Source organism: Rana temporaria, chromosome 3 (assembly GCF_905171775.1).
Source record: "Rana temporaria chromosome 3, aRanTem1.1, whole genome shotgun sequence".
NCBI classification, from domain to species: Eukaryota; Metazoa; Chordata; class Amphibia; order Anura; family Ranidae; genus Rana; species Rana temporaria.
In genome coordinates, this window is record NC_053491.1 from 365,410,596 (window position 1) to 365,431,803 (window position 21,208).

At 43.1% G+C, this 21,208-nt stretch overlaps 1 protein-coding gene across 4 annotated transcripts in view; it reads right to left on the minus strand.

Annotated features, from left to right (window-relative positions):
* Positions 1 to 21,208, minus strand: part of TRIM24 (tripartite motif containing 24) — a 137,333-nt gene that overhangs the window by 53,231 nt on the left and 62,894 nt on the right. The window lies entirely within an intron of this gene.

A 21,208-nucleotide genomic window follows, 5' to 3' on the forward strand; every position in this document is an offset into this window, starting at 1 on the left:
TTAGCGGTCCCCGATGTCAAGAGATACTATGAGGCGGTGATATTAACAAGAGTGGTGGAGTGGGCCAGAGCTAGTAAAGAAAAAAGGTGGGTTAGTGTAGAAAATGAACTATCACAGGTAAGGTTAGACAAGATAATTTGGAACCCTCCCCAATTTAGGACAATAGATAAAAACACACATGAGATAACTAAAAATGCACTTAAAGTTTGGGACACTGTATATAAAAAAATTGTGAAAGAGTACAATTCACCCCTTATATCACTAAAGAATAACGATTATTTTGCACCAGGTAAATCACAAGTGGGGGGAAATTGGATTAAAATAGACACCATACAATTAAAGGACATAATGAAGGAAGGGCACATTTTAACACTACAGGAGTTGAAATTAAAAAACCTTTTCCTGGAAATTAATGAATGGAGATACCGGCAACTAAACCATTTTATCCAAGGCCTTCCACACCCATTGAGGTCGGGAGATCAGTTATTGGAATTGGAAAAAATATGCTCTACAAAAAATGCCAGAGGCACTATCTCGGGACTATATAAGATGTTACTGAAGATGGAAGAGCAGAACATACCCCCATTCATTAAAAAATGGGAAAGGGAACTAGGGACACACCGGGATAGTAACACAATAGAGAAAATTCTGACCCTGACACACTCCTCTGCGGTAGATAGCCGCACGGCGGAGATGTGTTTTAAATGCATAGCCGGATGGTACATGACACCAGACAAATTAAAAAAGTTTAAAGAGGGACAAACTGGAGAGTGCTGGAGGGGCTGTGGTTCACCAGGAAACATGGCACACCTGTGGTGGGGATGCCCCAAGATAAGGAGGTACTGGGAAAAAATATTGGCCTGCATCGAAGAGATTACAAAGAAAAAGATAAAGATGGACCCTTGGGTTGTCTTGTTCCACGGGGGGGAAGAAGGCATTAAAAGTTATAAAAAATCGCTAGTACCACACCTACTGAATGCTGCCAAAAGATTAATTCCAAGGGGCTGGCAAGAGGTGGAATGCCCATCGATCTGGGAATGGATCGATGCGGTTGAAGAAACGTATAGGATGGAGGAACTGCAGGAGGACATGGAGGGTAACAACATATTACAAAATATGAAATGGGAAAACTGGAGAACTTTTAAGAAATCGTGGAGTTACGCGGAAAAGTTAAGAGAAGATATTTAAGGCCACTATAGAAAAAACAGAGAGAAGTAGAGGTAGAAGGAGAGTGTTTTGGTGAGATAGGAGGGGGGGGGGGGGGGGAGGGTCAAGGGGGGGTGAAGTATTAAGGGAAAAACTTTTGTATATGCCTAGCAAAAGAAGTTAAAAATGCATTCAAGAAAATAACACATATATATATTTAAAAAAAAAAAAAAAAAAAATAAAAAAAAAAACATTGTGCCTTTACAACCACTTTAAGTCCTGCTAGATCACTTGAGGCTGGCCCCTTTTGCAGGTATAACTATATAAAATAAAAAAGTGTCTATACTGTGTAAAATTCAGCAATACATGGTCTCTCCCTGCTCTGCACATGCTCAGTTGTGCTACATTTTTAGCTATTTTTAGGCATTGTGGAATTTGTGGGGCTGATCTGCTAACAGCCTTAAAATCAGAATAAAGCCCTTCTATCCTTTACCGCCAAAAAAGCAGTGGAAGTAACAAAATTTGACTCATCAGCCTCTTGCAATCCCTGTTAAGAGTCAAGACTAGAGGAAGCAGAAGCAGCACAAAGACAATTAGTCGTTTTGCCAAAAATGGACATGTAGTTAGGAGGAGAGATCAGAGTGACCGATGAGCTCTTCAGTTTTCTGCCGCTTCTCATTTCACAGTGAAGTCACAGGCTAGGGGAGGGACAAGACCTGTAAAGTTAATGAATTGCAGCAGAGAAAAATAAGGTAAATTCCTTTGATGGGTACAAGAAAAATGTGCCATGTTCAGCTTTTATTAAGTTGGGGGGGGGGGGGCGAAATCACCTCTTGAGATTTAATTTAATCTGACGTTATCCCCACCCCCCTTCTCATCCCCTCCAGAAGTTTGAGGGCCGGAAACCCTGTGCCAGGGATGCTTCCAAAAAGGAAAATCAGGAAATGTGGGAACGGGATCAGCTAGAATCTCTTCCTTCCTCGTAGTCTGACTAGCAATCCCCGATTCCCATCGCTCCTGCCTCATCAGAAGACTCAAATTACAGCCAACAACTAAACAAATAATGGGCAAAGGACTGCTGTCATAAAGGGAGAATTCATGCTTTTAACAACACATTTATTTATGCCAAGGCAAACAGCCCTCTGTAACTCAAACAATCAAGATTCAAAGTATGTTAGCTTAGCTAGCAAAAGAAAAATCGTTTCAATGAAAAAGAAAAAAAAAAATTCTATAATAATGCACCAAAACCTCCCTTACAAGATTTAGGCACCGAGTTTTTACTGAAAATACAAGGACCTTTGATAACCTCTACAAACCTTTATTAGGAAAAACCACCACCACCTAGGTTCTGCATCCAACTTCTAGGAAGAGGTTCTGAATTTTTTTTAATCCTTCATGTCCGGCCCCAGTTCCTCCTCAGCAAGTTACAGCTTAACAGAACTTCACACCAGCTTTAAAGAATGTTTCGCCAACAATTTAAACACAAGTACATGGTACAACAGGCACATAAGAAATAAAGTATTGGGTACTCTTGTATTGCTTCCCTTGCGTAAAACAACCTGGTGTTCCTGCCAGCCCCCCTGCTTTCCTATTTTAAAATAAACTACACTAGGCATGAAAGCACATCTATCTCAGTTTTCTGACTGTTGAGAAAACAGCTTGCCTGTCCTCCAATGGTCAGACTTGTGCTGACACTCTTGCACAGCCAGCCATTCACTGGGAAGATCAGTGTACTGATGTTTTGTCCACTCCTAGCTCTTTATGCAGCTGAGAAGAGGGTTTTTTGCAAAAAAAGGGGCGGATACTTTTTTTTAATAAACTATACATAAATGTTTTGCCTTGCATTTGGATTTTCAACTGAAAAACAGAGTTAGTCTTACCGGAAACTCTGTTTCCAGGAGTCTTCCAGGACAGCCCTTGAGAGATGGAGCTCCTCCCTGGACAGGAAACACATCACCCCCAGCTCTTTAAAAGGCGGTCCCTCAGGCATCTGTTCAGTTTTAATCCAAGAACCGAAGGACGGAGCTGAAATACAGTTAATAACATATATACCATTTACATTATTCATGCATATATATATATATATATACCTACCTCAAAGCATAGGGTGGGAACGTGCTGTCCTGGAAGACTCCTGGAAACAGAGTTTCCGGTAAGACTAACTCTGTTTTTCCCAAGGCGTCTTCCAGGACAGCCCTTGAGAGGATGAGCAAGCACTCACCAGTTTAGGGAGGGACTACTGCTTGGAGGACTTTTCTCCCAAAGGCCTGATCTTGATTACTCAAGACATCCAAACGATAGTGTCGAATGAATGTTGACATGCTTGACCACGTGGCGGCCTTACATATCTGCTCAGGGGTAGCGCCGGCTTTTTCTGCCCAGGACGTGGCTAACGCCCTTGTAGAATGTGCCTTCAAGCCTTGCGGAGGGTCCAGGTGCAGAGTTTTGTACCCTTCCAAGATGGCCATTTTGATCCACCTGGATATTGTCCCTTTTGAAGCTTGTTTTCCTTTTCGATTTCCGGAAAAAAGAACAAACAGGGCCTCTGATGTTCTAAACTCCTTAGTTGCATCTAGATAGGCAAGAAGGCATCTTCGGACGTCCAGCCGATACAGCTGTTCTTCTTTGCTGTTTGCAGGTTTATTGCAAAAAGAGGGTAAAATAATGTCCTGACTCTTGTGAAAAGAAGAAGCGACCTTTGGAACAAAAGATTGGTCCGTTCTCAGAATGACCCGATCCTCCAATACCTGCATGTAAGGTTCTCTGATTGATAGAGCCTGGAGTTCGCTGACTCTGCGGGCTGTAGTCATTGCAATTAAGAAGACTGTCTTTAAAAGTAATTAACCTTAGAGAAGCCTCTGATAACGGCTCAAAAGGCTCTCTAATAACTGCTTTCAACATAATGGAAAGATCCCATGTCGGTACTTTTCGGCATGGGGCCGGTCGTTGTTTAGCAACCGCCTTACAAAATCTGTTAATGAGTGGATCTTGCTGCAGTGAGCGTTGAACGTAAACTGATAAGGCCGCAATTTGAACTTTAATAGTGCTTAAAGCCAATTTCTTGTCGATGCCTTCTTGTAAGAATTCTAAAATTGTTGGAGAATCGTATTCTCTCTTCCTATTCTCTTTCAGCCAGAGATTAAATTTTTTCCAGTGTTTCTGATAAATTGCTCTGGTATTTGGCTTGCGACTCTGTAACAGAGTTTTGATCACCCTGTCTGATAGACCCTTAGACTTCAGGATGTCTATTTCAGATACCAAGCCGCCAGATTCAAAAAGGTTGGGTTGGGGTGCTGGACCGGACCTTGAGACAGCAGATCCGGACTGCACGGCAACATCCAGGGTGGCCGATCTACTAAGGATAGTAGAAGTGAAAACCAGGCCCTTTTCGGCCAAAAGGGGGCTATTAAAATGAGGGAAGTCTTCTCCATCTTGAATTTGGAGAGGACTCTCGGCAAAAGATGAAGTGGAGGGAAAGCATAGGTTAGGTTGAATGTCCAACTGTTCTGTAAGGCATCGACTGCTAGTGGCTGATCTCTTGGATTCAGAGAGAAGAAATTTGGTAGTTTGGCATTTTTCCTGTTTGCGAAAAGGTCGATTTCCGGAAGACCCCACTTGGTAACTATGTCTGCAAACACTGTCGGATCTAGAGACCACTCCTCTTGAGAGATCGACTGTCTGCTCAAAAAATCTGCTAGACCGTTCTGCGTACCTTTGAGATGGACGGCCGATAGGGACTCCAGATTCCCTTCTGCCCAAACAAACATTTCCTTGGCTATATTCATCAGGCTGGGGTTCCTGGTTCCCCCCTGCTTGTTCAGATACGCCACAGACGTGACGTTGTCCGACCTGATCTGCACATGCTGATGTTTTAGTTGGTCTTGAAATGCTGCCATGCCTTTTGCTACAGCTTTTAACTCTCTGTAATTTGATGAGCGCTTCTTTTCTAGGTGACTCCAAAGGCCTTGTGCCCATTGATCCCCTAGATGGGCTCCCCAGCCTTGGTTGCTGGCGTCCGTCGTCAGTATGAGCACAACCGAGGGGTTCCACAACAGACCTCCTTTCAGGTTGTTTTGGTTTCTCCACCACCAAAGTGCTTGTTTTGTTTTTTCTGCAAGAAACACTTTGTCCTCCAAGTCCTTTCCTAAAAGATTCTGTAAAAGGAATGACTGGAGCGGTCTTTGGTGAAACCTGGCCCATTTCACTGCTGGTATGGAGGCTGTCATGAGGCCTAGAACCGACATTATCTCCCTTATGGTTACAGGGAGATTTGTCTGTATTTGCGCTACTCGTTGAGTTATGTGATCGATTTTTTCTTGAGGAAGAAAGGTCTTCTGTTCTGTTGAATTTATTATATAGCCCAAAAACAGGATCTCCTGAGAGGGAATGAGGTTTGATTTCTCCTGGTTGATGATCCAACCTAACTGAGTCAACCACTGCTGGGCGACCACTAGGTCTGCCAGCAGTTTTTGCCTCGTCGGTGCTAAGAACAGTAAGTCGTCTAAATATGGGACGACTGTTATGCCCTGGAGTCTTAGGGGGGCCAGTGTCTCCGCAAGAATCTTTGTAAAAATCCTCGGGGACGAGGAGAGGCCAAAGGGAAGAGCTTGACTCTGAAAATGATAAATTTTTTCTCTCACTTGAATGGCTATGCGGAGGAACCTTTGGGAGCTTTTCCCGATAGGAATATGAAGGTAGGCATCCTTCAAATCTATTTTTGCCATGAAACAATCTTTCTGAAGCAGATTTTTCACAGAATAGATCGATTCCATCCGGAACTTTTTGTATCGAATGGCCGTGTTCAAAGGTTTCAGGTTGAAGATCAGGCGGTACTTGCCTGACGGCTTCCGCACTAAAAAGACGTGCGAGTAAAAACCCTGACCCTCCTCTTGTTTGGGAACTGGTATTATGACCTTCTGATCTACAAGCTCTCCAATGAGATGTTGTAATGCCTGGGCTTTTGTCTGATTTTTTGCCAGTTGTGTAATCAAGAACCTTTTTGGTGGTGTTTGATCGAATTCCAGAGCATAACCCCTTTCTATGACTCCTCTGACAAAATTGTTGGAGGTCAGTTTTTTCCATTGTGGAAGGAAGTCCCCCAATCTTCCTCCCACTTGGATCCTGATATCACTGGGTTTTGGGATTTTTGTCAGGAGGGTTAAAGAGCACATTGGCTTTCTTTTTCCCCCCTTGCGTCGCCCAGGGTCTATTTGAATTCCCTTTTTCCTGATTTTTCTTTTGTCCTTTAAAGGGACGAAAAAACTTCTTGAAACCTGACTTTTTCTTGTCAGGAAAAGTCTTCTTTTTATCCGCAGTGCGTTCTAACGCTTCATCTAGCGGAGTGCCAAACAAAAAATTTCCTGAAAAAGGAACGCTGCAAAGGCGTAACTTAGAGGCAGTGTCTCCCGGCCAGGTTTTGAGCCAAAGAGTTCTCCTCGCAGCTACTGATAGAGAAGCTGCCCTGGCTGAAAGCTTTACTGATTCTGCCGAGGCATCGGCAATAAAGCCCACAGCTTTAAACAGCATGGGAAAGGATTTTAACAGCTCTTCTCTAGACGTACCTGCTGACAGGTGTTCCTGCAATTGTTTGAGCCAAAACTCCAAATTACGTGCTACACACGTGGTTGCTAATGCTGGCTTAAGGTTAGCCATGGCCGTGTCCCAGGATCTCTTGAGGATAACATCCCCTCTTTTATCCATGGGATCCGCTAAATGTCCCATGTCCTCGAACACGAGATCTGAGTGTTTAGAAACCTTTGCTAGTGGGGCATCAAGTTTTGGAGATTGATTCCAGACCGCAGCAGGGTCCTCATCAAAAGGGAATCTCCTTTTTAAACCACCTGAAAAGAAGGGCCTTTTGTCAGGTTCCTCCCATTCTTTCAGGACCAAGTCTGAAACTATTTTGTGCACTGGAAAAACCTTCTGTTTTTTCCTGCTTAACCCCTGATACATTTTATCATGACGTGAAAGCGAAGCTTTTTCCTCCTTCAACTCCAATGTCTCATGAATAGCCCCAATTAGTTCATCTACCTCCTCCTGGGAGAGTTTGAATCTAGTAGGGGTGTGGGAGTCATCCTGAACATTTTCTTGCCCAGAATCTCCCTGGGAAGAATCTGCCTCAGAATTCTCAAGGGAAATCTCCTCATTCTCTACAGGATCACCTGTTCCTGATGCTACCAGAACTGGAGAGGTGGGCACCTCCTGCTGTTTAGCAGCTGAACCTGCAATCTGTGTGTCAGCAATTAATTTTCTAAAAGACTGAAAAGTTGCTTGCATTTCATCCTTAAAAGAACCCAAAAATTTGTTGAGCGGGGAATCCTCTTCGCTATTCACAACAGTAGTAATACAGGGACCACATAAGCTTTTGGTATAGCCAGAAGCAAGCCTTGCATTACATGTGGCACATTTCTTTTTGTCTTTAGAAGGGGTTTTAGTATCCTTTGATTCTTTCTGACAGGAAAAGAGAGAGAGAGATAGAGAGGGACTTTTAGTAAGTACATAACACGTGCCCCCTCCTCCCCTGTTCTAAGGTGCCCACTGAGCTATACATAGGAATACAACCTATCTAGCTCCCCTATACAGGTGAAAAACACAGGCATAAGGTTCTGGCACAGCCAGCCTACCTGTGAAGAGCCGGCGCCAGACTCCCCTGGAGCGTGTGCAGCATCCATGCTGCTCGGTGAATAGGCAGAGTACAGCCCACGCTTGCTGCCTTTTGAAAGCGCCGACTCGGCCTTCTTCAAACCCCGCGCCAGAAACCGGAACCTGAGCTTCCGGCGCACAGTGATGACGCGCATTCCGGCCTGGAGGTTACGCCCAGCGACTTCCGGGTCACGGCGTCCACCGTAAGGAAGATTTTCCCGCCGTCAGACGCCGCCGCCCATGCACGCCATCACTGCCCACTCCCTCGCCGGGCACCGGAGGGAAGGAAGAACGGGGAACTCCAAGCACATGCGGAGGGAACCCGTGGCCCAAAAAACGGAGAGGATTACCAGGTGAGGGAACAACCAGCCCAGCTGTCTTCCCCCGCCCTTTAGAGATGGACACTCTCCCGGATCCATCCCTCTCTGAAAAAGACGGTTCCTCAGTGACATGTCTCCTCCGTTCTGAGGAAACACATAAAACTGAACAGATGCCTGAGGGACCGCCTTTTAAAGAGCTGGGGGTGATGTGTTTCCTGTCCAGGGAGGAGCTCCATCTCTCAAGGGCTGTCCTGGAAGACGCCTTGGGAAAAAGTTGTGAAGGTTCATATATACCTTGCGAATAGGTCATGAATGGCTTAGTAGTGACCAAGCTGTTTTGAGCCGTTTGTTCCTATATTCTATCAGGAATTACTAACGGTACAGTTAGTGCCTGCATTAACCCAAGGGACTTGCTCAGTCTTGCACCAACCCAGTTTTTTTTTTTTTTTTAATATGCTCGTGTGTGTGGTAGGAATACATAAATGTTATACCTGACTGCAATGCAGAGATCTTGGGAAGCCCACTTGTCCCAGATTTCTACAAGACCTAAAAAGGCCGCTAGAGAGCACTTAAAACAGACCGTGTCCCAGTTTCCTATCCAGGACAGCGATACTCGGCAAAAAAAACGTCAGTGAAGTAGATTTGTGATGTTCTTGCACCATGTATTCACACCAGCAATGCCCATATCTCACCTGAACTTATATTTTCATATATTTTTGATATGTGGAATCTCCAGCGGGGGAGGGGGGTGTTTTATCCATTAGGGATGGGCAAATGGTTTGGCCCGATCAATATGCTGAGTTTGGGGAAAAGTCGAATGCCACGGAACCCCGTTAAAGTCTATGGGACATGAAAAACCAAAAGTGCCAATTTTAAAGACTTCTATGCAAGTTTTTTTTTTTTTTTTTTAATGACAAATAAAGTGTTTGGGGACCCGAGTCATGCCCTAGGGGACAATTTTAATAATGCTTAAAGTGAAATAAAAAATGAAATATTCCTTTAAATTTAAAACTGATCACAGCTGTAATGAATTGTCGGGTCCCAGCAAGTCCTGGCAATAAACATAAAACTCCCCCCAAAATCCATACCAAATCCTTATCCGAGCATGCAACCTGGCAGGCTGCAGGAAAAGGGGGGCATGAGAGCGCCCTCTCCCAGTGGTTGTGGGGGGGGGGGGTGTCTGCGAGCAGAGGGTTTATCGAAATCTGGAAAGACCCCTTTAACAAAGGGACCCCCAGACCACCCCTATTTGAATAGGTCGTTGACGGAGTTCATCTCCACCTATACCCTAAACATCAAACCTCTTGGTGCTTGGGGATTTAAACCTCTGGGCCAACTCCTTACTGGACCCCGTCGCCGACGCCTGCATTGACCATCTGGAAGGATTAGGCCTGCAGCAACTAATACACGGGCCCACTCATGCCTCAGGTCATACGCTCGATCACATTTTCAAACAAGATTTGGAAATCGACGTCCTGCAAAATGAGCCGCAACCATAGACTGATCACCATGCCATTAAATTCAATATTACCAAAAACGCCCCCCCCCCCCAAAAAAAAAAATATATAAAAAACAAAAAACATAAAACCGGTGACAACTCACTAGACTAGATCTCAGAAGAAGCTCCACTCGGAACTCTTCAAAACACCACTAGGGAACAAAATAAAAAACAATCCAACAACAGCAAACAGCCACAGAAACACTTTACGCCATCAACAAGGCACTACTACAGCTGACTTAGTAGCGCCAAAACGCAAAACTTGCATCCGGAAAAACTACAGCTGGTTTAATGACCAGCTGTCGCTGCTAAAGCAAGAGCGTAGAAGAGCAGAAGCTGCGTGGAAAAGAAGCTCCTCAGAGGAAAACCACACCATTTATAAGATAATAACCAATACCACAAAGAAATCTTTATGGCCAAAAAAAATAATTTTTCCATCATCGCAAATGCCAAAAACCGCCCCGCGAACTCTTCAAGCTGGTCACTCAGACTATGAATTATGCTTCACAAAAATTTTGCAACGAATTATCGGATTATTTCATTAATAAAATTGAAAAAAATCTGTGAAAGTATTCAGCAAAATAGAACCGTCACTAACCCCTCCCCAAATCACAAACCTAATACCCACATAAATCCGCCGCAATCATCAAAACTCACTCTAAAACCATTTCCATCGATGCCACTAAAAACATCATCGGGACTCTGCAAAACAGCACAGCACCCAATGACATCATCCCCACTAAACTGCTGAAAGAATGTGCTGATATATTGGCACCAGCTATCACACAGCTCATAAATCAATCATTCAAGGAGGGCATGGTGCCCACCTTGCTGAAACAAGGTACAATAAAACCAATTCTAAAAAAAAAAAAAAACTACCCTCGACCCCAAAGATCCAAAAAAAACGTTAGACCCATAACAGGCCTAAATGTCTTCTCCAAGGTAATGGAGAAAGAAGTTGTACAACAGCTGCAACATCATTTAGACACCCATAAATTACTCGATCCGTTTCAATCAGGTTTCCGTCCGGGTCACGGAACAGAAACGGCGCTGCTCAAAATAAATATGGGATGACGCTCTAGAGGCCGCAGACGAAGGAGAATCTTGTCTCCTGGTACTGTTGAACCCAAGCGCGGCTTTTGACCATGGACTACTACTGACTCGGCTAGCTGAAGTAGCCAGAGTCGCGGAAGGCGATTTACCCTGGTTCTTCTTGGAAAATCGATCACAAATAGTGAAACTGGGGTTTTTCATTTTTGAAAAACGCACAGTGTCATGCGTAGTCCCTCAGGGATCCCCTTTGTCGCCTGTTCTGTTCAATATCTATCGTCGCCCTCTTTGAAATCATCAGTAACCAGAAGTTACTTTACCACTCCTATGCAGATGACACACAACTGTATTTCCGCATCTGCAACAAAACGGATCATTATCTCGGACTAGAGAAATGCCTTACTCTAATAGATAACTGGATGACAAACAGTCATCTTAAACTCAACGGTTTGAAAACCGGAAAAATCACCCAGCGACAACATGGACACCCCTGCCCATTCTGGGTAAAACGATCACCCCTAGCACCAAAGTCAAAAGTCGGAGTCATTTGACACCAACATGACAATGGATGCACAAATAGGGTCAGTAATCAGCGGATCCTACCATCTGCGGATCCTACCATCTGCTGCGCCTACTACGCAGACTCACCCCCTTTATCCCGAAAGGGGACATTGCAGTCGTGGTGGGAACAATCAATTCCAGACTTGACTATGCAAATGCCCTCTATCTCGGACTCCCCAAATACCAAATCACTCGTCTGCAAGTCGTTTAAATACGGCCGCTCGATTAGTGACCGGCAAAAAACCATGGGAATCAATCTCACCTGAGATCCCTTCATTGGTTGCCAGTAAAAGACAGAATCACTTTCAAGGCACTCTGCCTAATGCATAAGTGTATTCAAGGAAACGCCCCCCAATATCTATGCGAAAAAATAAAAGCCCACAACCCCAATCGTATTCTGCGATCCACCAATCAAAACCTACTCCAGATACCCAAAGCCAGATACAAGTCCAAAGGAGATCGAAGATTTGCAGTCCAGGGACCTTGGCTGTGGAACGCGCTACCAACCACCATCCGATTGGAGTTGGACCACTTGGCCTTCAGGAGAAAGATTAAAATCCATCTCTTCTGAGGTCAAAGGGTTTTACCCAGGGAATGGATACAGCGCCCAAAGGCGATTCAGTTCGCATGTGTTGCGCTATATACATTTTTCACTCACTCACTCACTAATAGGGTTCATTGTATCCCTACCAATTCACCAAAAAAAAAAAAAAAAAGTCAAAAATGGTAAACAAATAAATAAAAAAAAGCCGAAAAGCGACAGCTTGGGACAAGTCTCTTTTTTTTTTAAAGACAGAAGTCCCGCGACTGGCGTCAGAGGGGGGCGGGGTCACCCATTTACGTCACAGGGTGGAGCGGCCCTCGGCTGTACAAGAGCCGTCATCGAGAAGAAGCGTCAGTCGGTGGGAGCCTCCCATGGAGGCGGAACCGACGCAGGTTTTATTTATATATAAAAAAAAAAAATAAAAAAAAAAAAAAAAATTGTGCTCATCGGGCGACGTGGATTTACATAATGGGACTTTTTATTTTTTAATAAAAAGGACTTGTCCCAAGCCGTATCTTTTCTTTATCATTTGACACTTTTTTGTAAATTGGTAGGGGTACAATGTACCTCATTACCATTCAACTGGGGGGGGGGCCTGGGATCTGGGGGTCCCCTTGTTAAAGGAGGCTTCCAGATTGCCATAAGCCCCCCGCAGACCCCCACAACCACCGGACAAGGGCTGTGGGGTTGAGGATCTTGTCCCCATCAACATGGGGACAAGGTGCTTTGGGGTCAGACCCCAAAGCACCCTCCCCATGTTGAGGGCATGTGGCCTGGTACTGTTCAGGAGAAGGGGGGCCGCTCACGCCCCCCTCTTTTGCTGCGGCCTGCCAGATTGCGTGCTCAGATAAGGGTCTGGATTTTGGGGGGACCCCCTATGCCTTTAACTTGGGGCAGGGTTCCCCTTAATATCCATACTAGACCTGAAAGGGCCTGGTATGGCTTTTCGGGGGAACTCCACACAATTTTTTTTTTATTTTTGGTTCGAGGTTCCCCTTAATTATCATACCAGACCCAAAGGGCCTCGTAATGGACTGTGGGTAGGAACCCATGCCATATTGCCGAGACACGCCAATTCATTACAGCCGCGATCAGTTTTAAATTATAACAATTTTGTTGCGGGACTGTTCTAACATGGGGGGAAAAATGTGCCACTTTACAGGCATACTATAGACACCCCCCAGGCACGAAAGTTAAAGGAATATTTCATTTTTATTGTTTCACTTTAAGCATTATTGATACATGTCCCTATTTCTATTATCTCTGTTGCAAACAGAGCCATAGCCCTGCGCGACTGTGGAGACAGCTGACCTTATGAGAGGTAATTACCCTGGAGCGGTGAACTCCCTCACCTGAATTTCAAGTTTAGATCCTTCTAGTCACAAATCAAGTTTTTCTGTATTGAAATTATAAAGGGCACATTTCCATTGCTCCAGTTTGCCTTTGTTGGGAGAGAAAAATTAAATTTTACAGAAGGAAAGAATATATATATATATATATATATATATATATATATATATATATATATATATATATATATATATATATATATATATATATATATATATATATATATATATATATATATATATATATATATATATATATATATATATATATATATATATATATATATATATATATATATATATATATATATATATATATATATATATATAATTTCCACCTGTGCATTTCAGTTCAGCAAAATAGTTTGCAACTTTTTCTCCCAAGGAGCTCCAAGCATAGCTGGAAATGCATCAACAAAACCATGAACCCTTTGAAAAATCATAGCTTCCAGGGCTACTAATCTGCTTACCCCCTGCTGGTACCTATCCTCCCTGTAGTGCTGTGAAGCCAAAGCCTGTGTGGCAGCAATGAAAGTTATATATATATTTTTTTTTAAAGTTATATTTTATGCTCCATAACAGTGCTCCAATATGTTTTTGCCAGATGACATTGTTTGGCTTTGCAGAATTGCACAAAGAAATTTAGTTTGCCAACAGACAGCTAGGTAACCAGGCTGCAATCCAGCACCACCAGCTCTACCCAACCCACCCGATTAGCGCAATTTATACCTAGAGTTGAATGTGTGCGATTTTCAACTCTCAATAATGAAGTCACAGAACCTCTGTCAGAGGTCTCAAACTGGCAGCCTCCAGCTGTTGCGAAACTACAAGTCCCATCATGCTTCTGCCTGTGGGAGTCATGCTTGTAACTGTTAGCCTTTCAATGCCTCATGGGACTTGTAGTCTGGCAACAGCTGGAGGGCCGCCAGTTTAAGAACCCTGCTCTACGTGGTGGATGGAACAGTCAGGGACGGCTTTATTAAACTAGTTTAGCCTACACCTTCAATTGATTATTTCTTGCTGACATTTTAAAGACAGGCCTCACTTTGGAGGCATTCAGTAAGGAGGATTAGCAAAAACACAACCGAAATAAAGTACTGCTAAGCAAAACGCGGAGCCTACATATGCAATAGAACAATATGGCTGTGCCAATGAAAGACAAGTTATGGATAGAAAACTAGCATTTACTATGTGAGCCATAACAGTCTAGAAGTTGCAAAAATTACACTAAAAATTCTTCTTTCTTGCAACCATGGCAACAGTGTCGGTCTATAGATAGCATTTGGCTCGTTGCCTTCCCCAGAAATCTGCAAAAAGCAGTTACAGACTTCCATGTCATGGATTCACATCAACATCCTTGACTTTGCTGAAATAAGAGTTAAACCCATCATATGGCTTTACACCTTGCACGTTAAAACACAATGTTTTATCATGCAGGTCAACATATTTTTGCCCTAACTTACTTTGTACTGTCACATGAATGTCCCCCAAAAGAGGGATTTACAATCACTTAAAAAATGATTGTAAATCTCAGATATATAATTATGAACAAAATATATCCCTCTATAGCAGTGATGGCAAACCTTGGCAACCCAAATGTTTTGGAACTACATTTCCCATGACGCTCATCTACACTGCAGAGTGCACAAGCATCATGGGAAATCCGAGGTGCCAAGGTTCACCATCACTGCTCTATAGTGTGTGCTTGTCTCATTAAAGAGCACCAAAGTGTCATTTCTTAAAAAAAAAAAAAAAAAAAAAATTATATATATGTAATTTTTTTTTTTTTTTCTACTGATCTCTGTGCAAGGGGGGGTCTGGGAACTGATTGGAGGGAAGGGAAGTTCCTCCCTTCAAGCTCTCGCAGACAGAAATGACACTTTGGTGCTCTTTAATGAGACAAGCACACACTATAGAGCAGTTATATATATATTTACACACTCTTTTAGAAATACCTGCACCTTTAACCACTCAAGGACTGGAAGAATTTACCCTTCATGGCCTGCCCATTTTTTTGCGATACAGCACTGCGTCACTTTAACTAACATTTGCGTGGTAATGCGATATCGTCTTATCGATATCCCTCCCCCCCACAAATGGAGCATTTTGGTGGTTTTTGGAGTGGCCATCTCAGTCTTTTGCCCTCATCATTGAGGCATGCTGGGGAGATCTCAGAAATGTGCAGTTCATGAGAGAGACAGCCCAAGAATTTACAGGAACTGGAGGCCTTTTGCCAAGAGGAATGTGCAGTTTTTGCGTTATTCATATTCTCTGAAAAAAATGGCAGAATTTATGATTTCTTGGCCAGGGTATGAAAACTTATGGGCAAGCCATGTGCACACACACACACGCGGAGTTAATGGCAAGCTTGATATTGAATTGTTTCACGCAAAAATAATTACTGTTACAAGACTTTGGAAGAGAATGTGCAATATTTACTCACACTCACATCTTTTAACTGCCACAATTTTACTCTGTAAGGGACTCTGCTTTCAGAAAAGGGTTAAAGTAAAAATGCAGAAAAAAATAATAATAATTTGATCCAGGTAAGTGCAAGAAACTAACTTTAAAACTCAACAGATGGTACAGAACGCTGCTGAGACTACATAAAATTTACTCTCAACTTCTGACCAATGCTGGAGAAATGGGGAACCATCCTCCATATCTTCTGGACCTGCCCCGAGCGCCAATACCGGATGATCCGGCCTTTCCCTTCTCCATTCCTCCAACACCCCTGGGAAAGTAAGTACATTTTTACCTCTGTGTTCTGCGATTTCACATACAATATATCCAAGCCCTCTCCCTCCTCCCCTCTACCCCATCCCCTTTCATTACCCAATCCCCTTAATTTTCTCCTGCTTCGCTTCAGCTTTCCCTCTTCGCTCTTTCTTTTCTGTTTCTTTGGATCAGTGCTTGCTGGTTCCAGGGAACCTCTTTTTTCTCTTAATCAGAAAAGGATTAGGGCAGGTTCCAAGACTCCATCTTGTCAAGAGTCTGCAGATGGTATGGAACTGACCTACTCTGAGTGGACTAGATCTAGAGGCACTTCCCGCAGCTCCCCTGTTGAGTATGCGGGATGCCTCGGGTCGCAGAGAGATGCAATACCATCCCAATTCTGTAGTGACACTTTATGTGCCATCTATTTGCATTGATGTACGTACCCCGTTTTATGTCTTGGAGCCATGTCCTTTGACTAAATTAGGGCTGCAAGTAACGATTATTTTCATAATCGATTAGTTGGCCGATTGTTTCGATTAATTGGATAATAGCCAAAAAAATAAATAATGCAAAAACTTGCATTTTTGCATTATTTTTTTGGGCCAATTTGTTGTTGGGCAGATAACAAAAAACACAAATTGCTGCAAAAACACATTGCATGCTTTTCTACAGCTTCTACATTGAAGTATATTGAACCAAATTATTTAATATATAAATATATATATATATATATATATATATATATATATATATATATATATATATATATATATATATATATATATATATATATATATATATATATATATATATATATATATATATATATAGTCATGGATCTTGAGATATTAAAGTGTTTCTACTTGACATCTGTTACACAGGAGAGGGACATTCAATGCAAGGACACCGGCTTTTGAAATGCTAAGTGGAACCAGCTTGTGAAATACCTTTTGTGTTCTGCAGGTTAAGAGCGGGTGTCGGAGACAGTCCGTCTAGAATTGGGGATTGAAGGTTAATTGAATCTATTATGTATGTTTGAAAATGTATGTGTTTACGCTAAGGGACTTTGTATTGTTCTAAAGGTCAGAAGCCTGTCAGCTGTATTGAATTAGCATTCTATTGTCTAAAAGGAATGTAACCTCTCAGAGGTAGTAATTAAGTAGACCGGGTTATTGTGTACATTGATTACCCCCTGGGGCTTCTGTCTCAATACACAAGTCTTGCTATCCAAGCTATTGGACCAATCCCTGTTGACTATTTCAAGTCCTCATTTGCATGGTCAAGGAGGACCTTAGTGAAGACTGCATACTTTACAATTGACCAATAGGAAAGCGGTTGTTGGGGGTGGGATGTTCCAAATTCTGTATAAAAGTGTGCTGTGTACTTGAAAATAAAGAGTCCTGTTTGAACTTACATACAGCCTGCCTGGCGTTTGTTCTTAATGGGTCCGAATGGCACATAGCTGTAATTCGGATCCCGGAACCTTGGATGACTGGACCATCAGACGTTGCAATCTGCAAGCTGACTCAATAGTAGCAGAGGAGTGTCGGGAGAGCAGAACCGGGCAAGAAAGGGTCTCGTCACAATATTATATATATATATATATATATATATATATATATATATATATATATATATATATATATATATATATATATATATATATATATATATACACATATACATACATATACACATACATCCGTTTTGCTTTAAAAGTCCTTGCCCTTTCCAAATACGCAGCAACTGAAAAAAATGTGTCCCGTAGGAAAAGATGTAAATGAACTGTAGTGTGTTTCTGCAAAAAGCACCAAAAAAAAACACAGGAGGTGTGATCCCAGGCCTGAGATGTTTAGTAACATAATTGGGTTAAAAAAAAAAAGAAGTACAAAAAGAAAAATCGCTACTGTAAGGGGGTTCATTTTTTTACTGTGGGACAGTGAAAGTAATATTTACAGTAGCGATTTGCTTTTTTTGTACTACAAAGGGCTAATTTTAGTTTTAACCCCAATGTAGAATTGCCATTCAACATGTGCGACTAGAACCATAAATTCCAAACTGAGTGGGGGGGGGGGGGTCAGGGGCTGGAGTGCAACAAACCGTGCCACCCTAATTTCTCCAAGATTCACAAGTCAACAAAACAATCAGATTTAGCCCAGGTTCACACTGATATTTGCACGCTTTCTAGCCCACAAATTCGGCCGAACTCACATAATTTCAACCCAGCAATGCAGTCCGACTTCAGGGGCGAATTGAGAGACATCTGCGCAGGTACATGCACAGGTGTATTCAAATCGCCCCCGAAGTTGCCAAAAAGTAGTACAGGAACGACTTTTGGGAAGGGCGCCAATTTGATATGTCAAATCGCATGGCAAATGGGCCCAATGTGAACGTGGGCTCAGATGTGTCTGGGGTGGATGTGCTTTCAGTGAGGTGTCACATCTCATAACCCTCAGCAGAACACAGGTCAGCTGAAAGACGTCTAATAAAAGGACATTATAAATCTGCTTAACCCAGTATCTGTACAACCCATTAATGACAGCCGGCCATATACTGTATATAGCACCATCTGGAAAGTCAGATACTTTTATTACTGTTCTATCAGAAATAGTGAAAATACTGAACAGCAAGCGACACTAGCAGGCCTTCCCTAAATTGACCTGAAAGTTCTCCTTCCCACCTATCCAGTGCTGAGTTTTAGGCATATTTTATACTGTGTACTGTAAGGGCCTCTTTCACACAGGCAGACCAATCGGGCACCCATCAGTGTTTTGTAGGTGGACACGATCGGGCCAGCCATTGCCCTCTATGGAGGGGAGAATGTAAAACACACGTTTCCGTTCACACCAACAGACAGATTTTGCTAAAAAGACAAATGGGGGACAAATGGTGGACTAAAATGTCAGATCTAAAAATGGACAGGCAGTCGGTTTACATCCGACCACCGATAAAGGAAAAAAGGGCACAAACCTGTCATCCACCTGATCAGCAGACAGATCCCCCGCTGAGCAGGAGGATCTGCCAGTGTGAAAGTGCCCTAATGGAAAAACATTTTTTATATAAAAAATAAATTATGACTACAGCAATGTTTAAAAAGAAATATCAGTTAGTTTGCTAGCAAACATGAAAAGAGAGCAGCGTTGTACAGATGGAATTTTGGATCCCATGCATACAGGACGTGGAGCAGCAAACTCTCATAGAAGCCTTTCCTTCTAGCAGCAGCGTTTTAGCAGAACGGCCAATGCTTGTAAAAGTGTTTAAAGCGGGGGTTCACCCTATTAAAAAAAACATTTTTTTTTTTATTATACCATTACATTCGGCATCGTAGCGCGAGCTACGGTATGCCGGTCTTACATTTTTTATCCCCATACTCACCGTGCTATGGATCGTTGAAGATTCCGGGGAATGGGCGTTCCTATGGTGAGAGAAGGTGATTGACGGCCGGCCCTGGCACGTCACGCTCCTCCGGAAATAGCCGAAATAGGCTTGGCTATTCACGGCGCCTGCGCATAGCCTGCGCGCAGGCGCCGTGAAGAGCCGAGACCTACTCCGGCTGTCTTCGGGGAGCGTGACGTGCCAGAGCCGGCCGTCAATCATCCTCCCTCTCCATAGGCACGCCCATTCCCCGCGGGAGTCGGAAACTTCAATGATCGATAGCACAGTGAGTACGGGGATTAAAAATTTAAGACCGGCATACCGTAGCTCGCGCTACGATGCCGAATGTAATGGTATAATGATGTCAAGGAGGGTGAACCACCGCTTTAACGCATTTAGACACCTTTGGAGGCATTGAGTGCTTGGGCATTAATTCATTTCATTGGCCACAATAATTTATTGAAATAATTAACGATTAAGCACTAAACACACCCATTTTTCAAGCATTTTTTTCTTCTCCGCAGTTTGGAGACAAATGCCCCGAGGAGCACCCCATTCCCACTGTGTGCACTTGCCTTTGTTTATCTATGAGGAAAAAAAAAACTCAAGTAATGTTTTTTTGAGTCACATTTACTCCAGAATGCAGCATTTCACTGTGTTACAGAGCAGTGTATTACGCAACATACTTGCATAACATCGCACCTCTCTGGATGACCCTGCATATCAACGTGCTGCTGGGCAGTGACATGAATGAAGGGTCACTTTGTGCACTTCTAATAAGTTAAAGAAAAAAGCCACATGGCTCTGCAACCCAAAATGGCAGCTAGTCACGCACAATTTTGCTGTAGAAACATACATATCGAATACAGTTTGTTTATTCAAAACAAAAAACAAACAAATCCGTAATGTTGAATCTCCTTTTCCTTCAAATAAGGAACCCCCCCCCCCACACACACACACACGCTTAACCCCTAAAGCCCTGGGGTAACAGATTTACATTTATTTATAATAATTTTCTCATTTGTTGATGGTCCTCCATGATTTAGCTGCTCCTTTCCCTGTGCTCCCTCGGGGGGGGTTTTGGTACAGCCATCGCCCTTGTGTCCCTAGTTGAGCAACGTACCCCTGTTGAGTAGGGCTACCAAGATCTCCTCTTTTTATATGATATATAGTCGTTTAGGATTACATCTCAACAGACACTGTTCAGCTGGAACCCACCTCTTCATGTCCCACCGTGTTTGTTGTGAACTTTTGCTGCATCACTTCAATACAAGTTTTCTGTTGTACCTGACTCTGTGAATTATTGTCCCCGCCCTCGATGCACCCCACCTACAAGCGAAAAATATAAGGGGAGAATAGGGGTCCAAACCCCTCCCACAGCATCCATGGCATTAGCATCAGGCTGGGGAACATTCTCTGCATCTCTAGAATGCACCTTGGCTAGCACTCTGGGCCCCTACATCCCTGCTAACCATTTCACTCTCATTGCCAGGGCTGCCCAACATGTTGCTTCTGGGCAGCTACATTTTTTTTCTATAAAGGCATAAGGAGGGCAGCCCGTCAAAAAGCTCCTTATTAGCACAGCCACCCTATGCATTCCCACTGGCAGGAGTGGCTGATAGAACAGCCAGCCATGTCAGCGGAAGGGTAATCGATTGTGTGTTTGTTTATGTAGGTGTATATATAGTGTTTGTATATGGGTGTTACAGTATGTATATGGGCATAATTTTGTTTGTGTGTGCGTTTTGTCGCCTGAAGCGCGACGCCCCAAAACGCTAGAGGGGAAAAAATACATTATTCTCTATAGAGATGGTTGACATCTCCACTACAAAATGCCTGAAGCCCAAACAAGTTCTGGACCCTTTTTTGTCGCTCGAATTGAGCGTATTTGGGCGTTTTACATTGGTGACCCTAGACCTGTACAAAATCGCAGTAAAAAAAGCTGCGATTTGTCGCGGTAAAAAACGCCGCAAAACGCTACGCCCAGGTGTGAATGCAGCCTAAG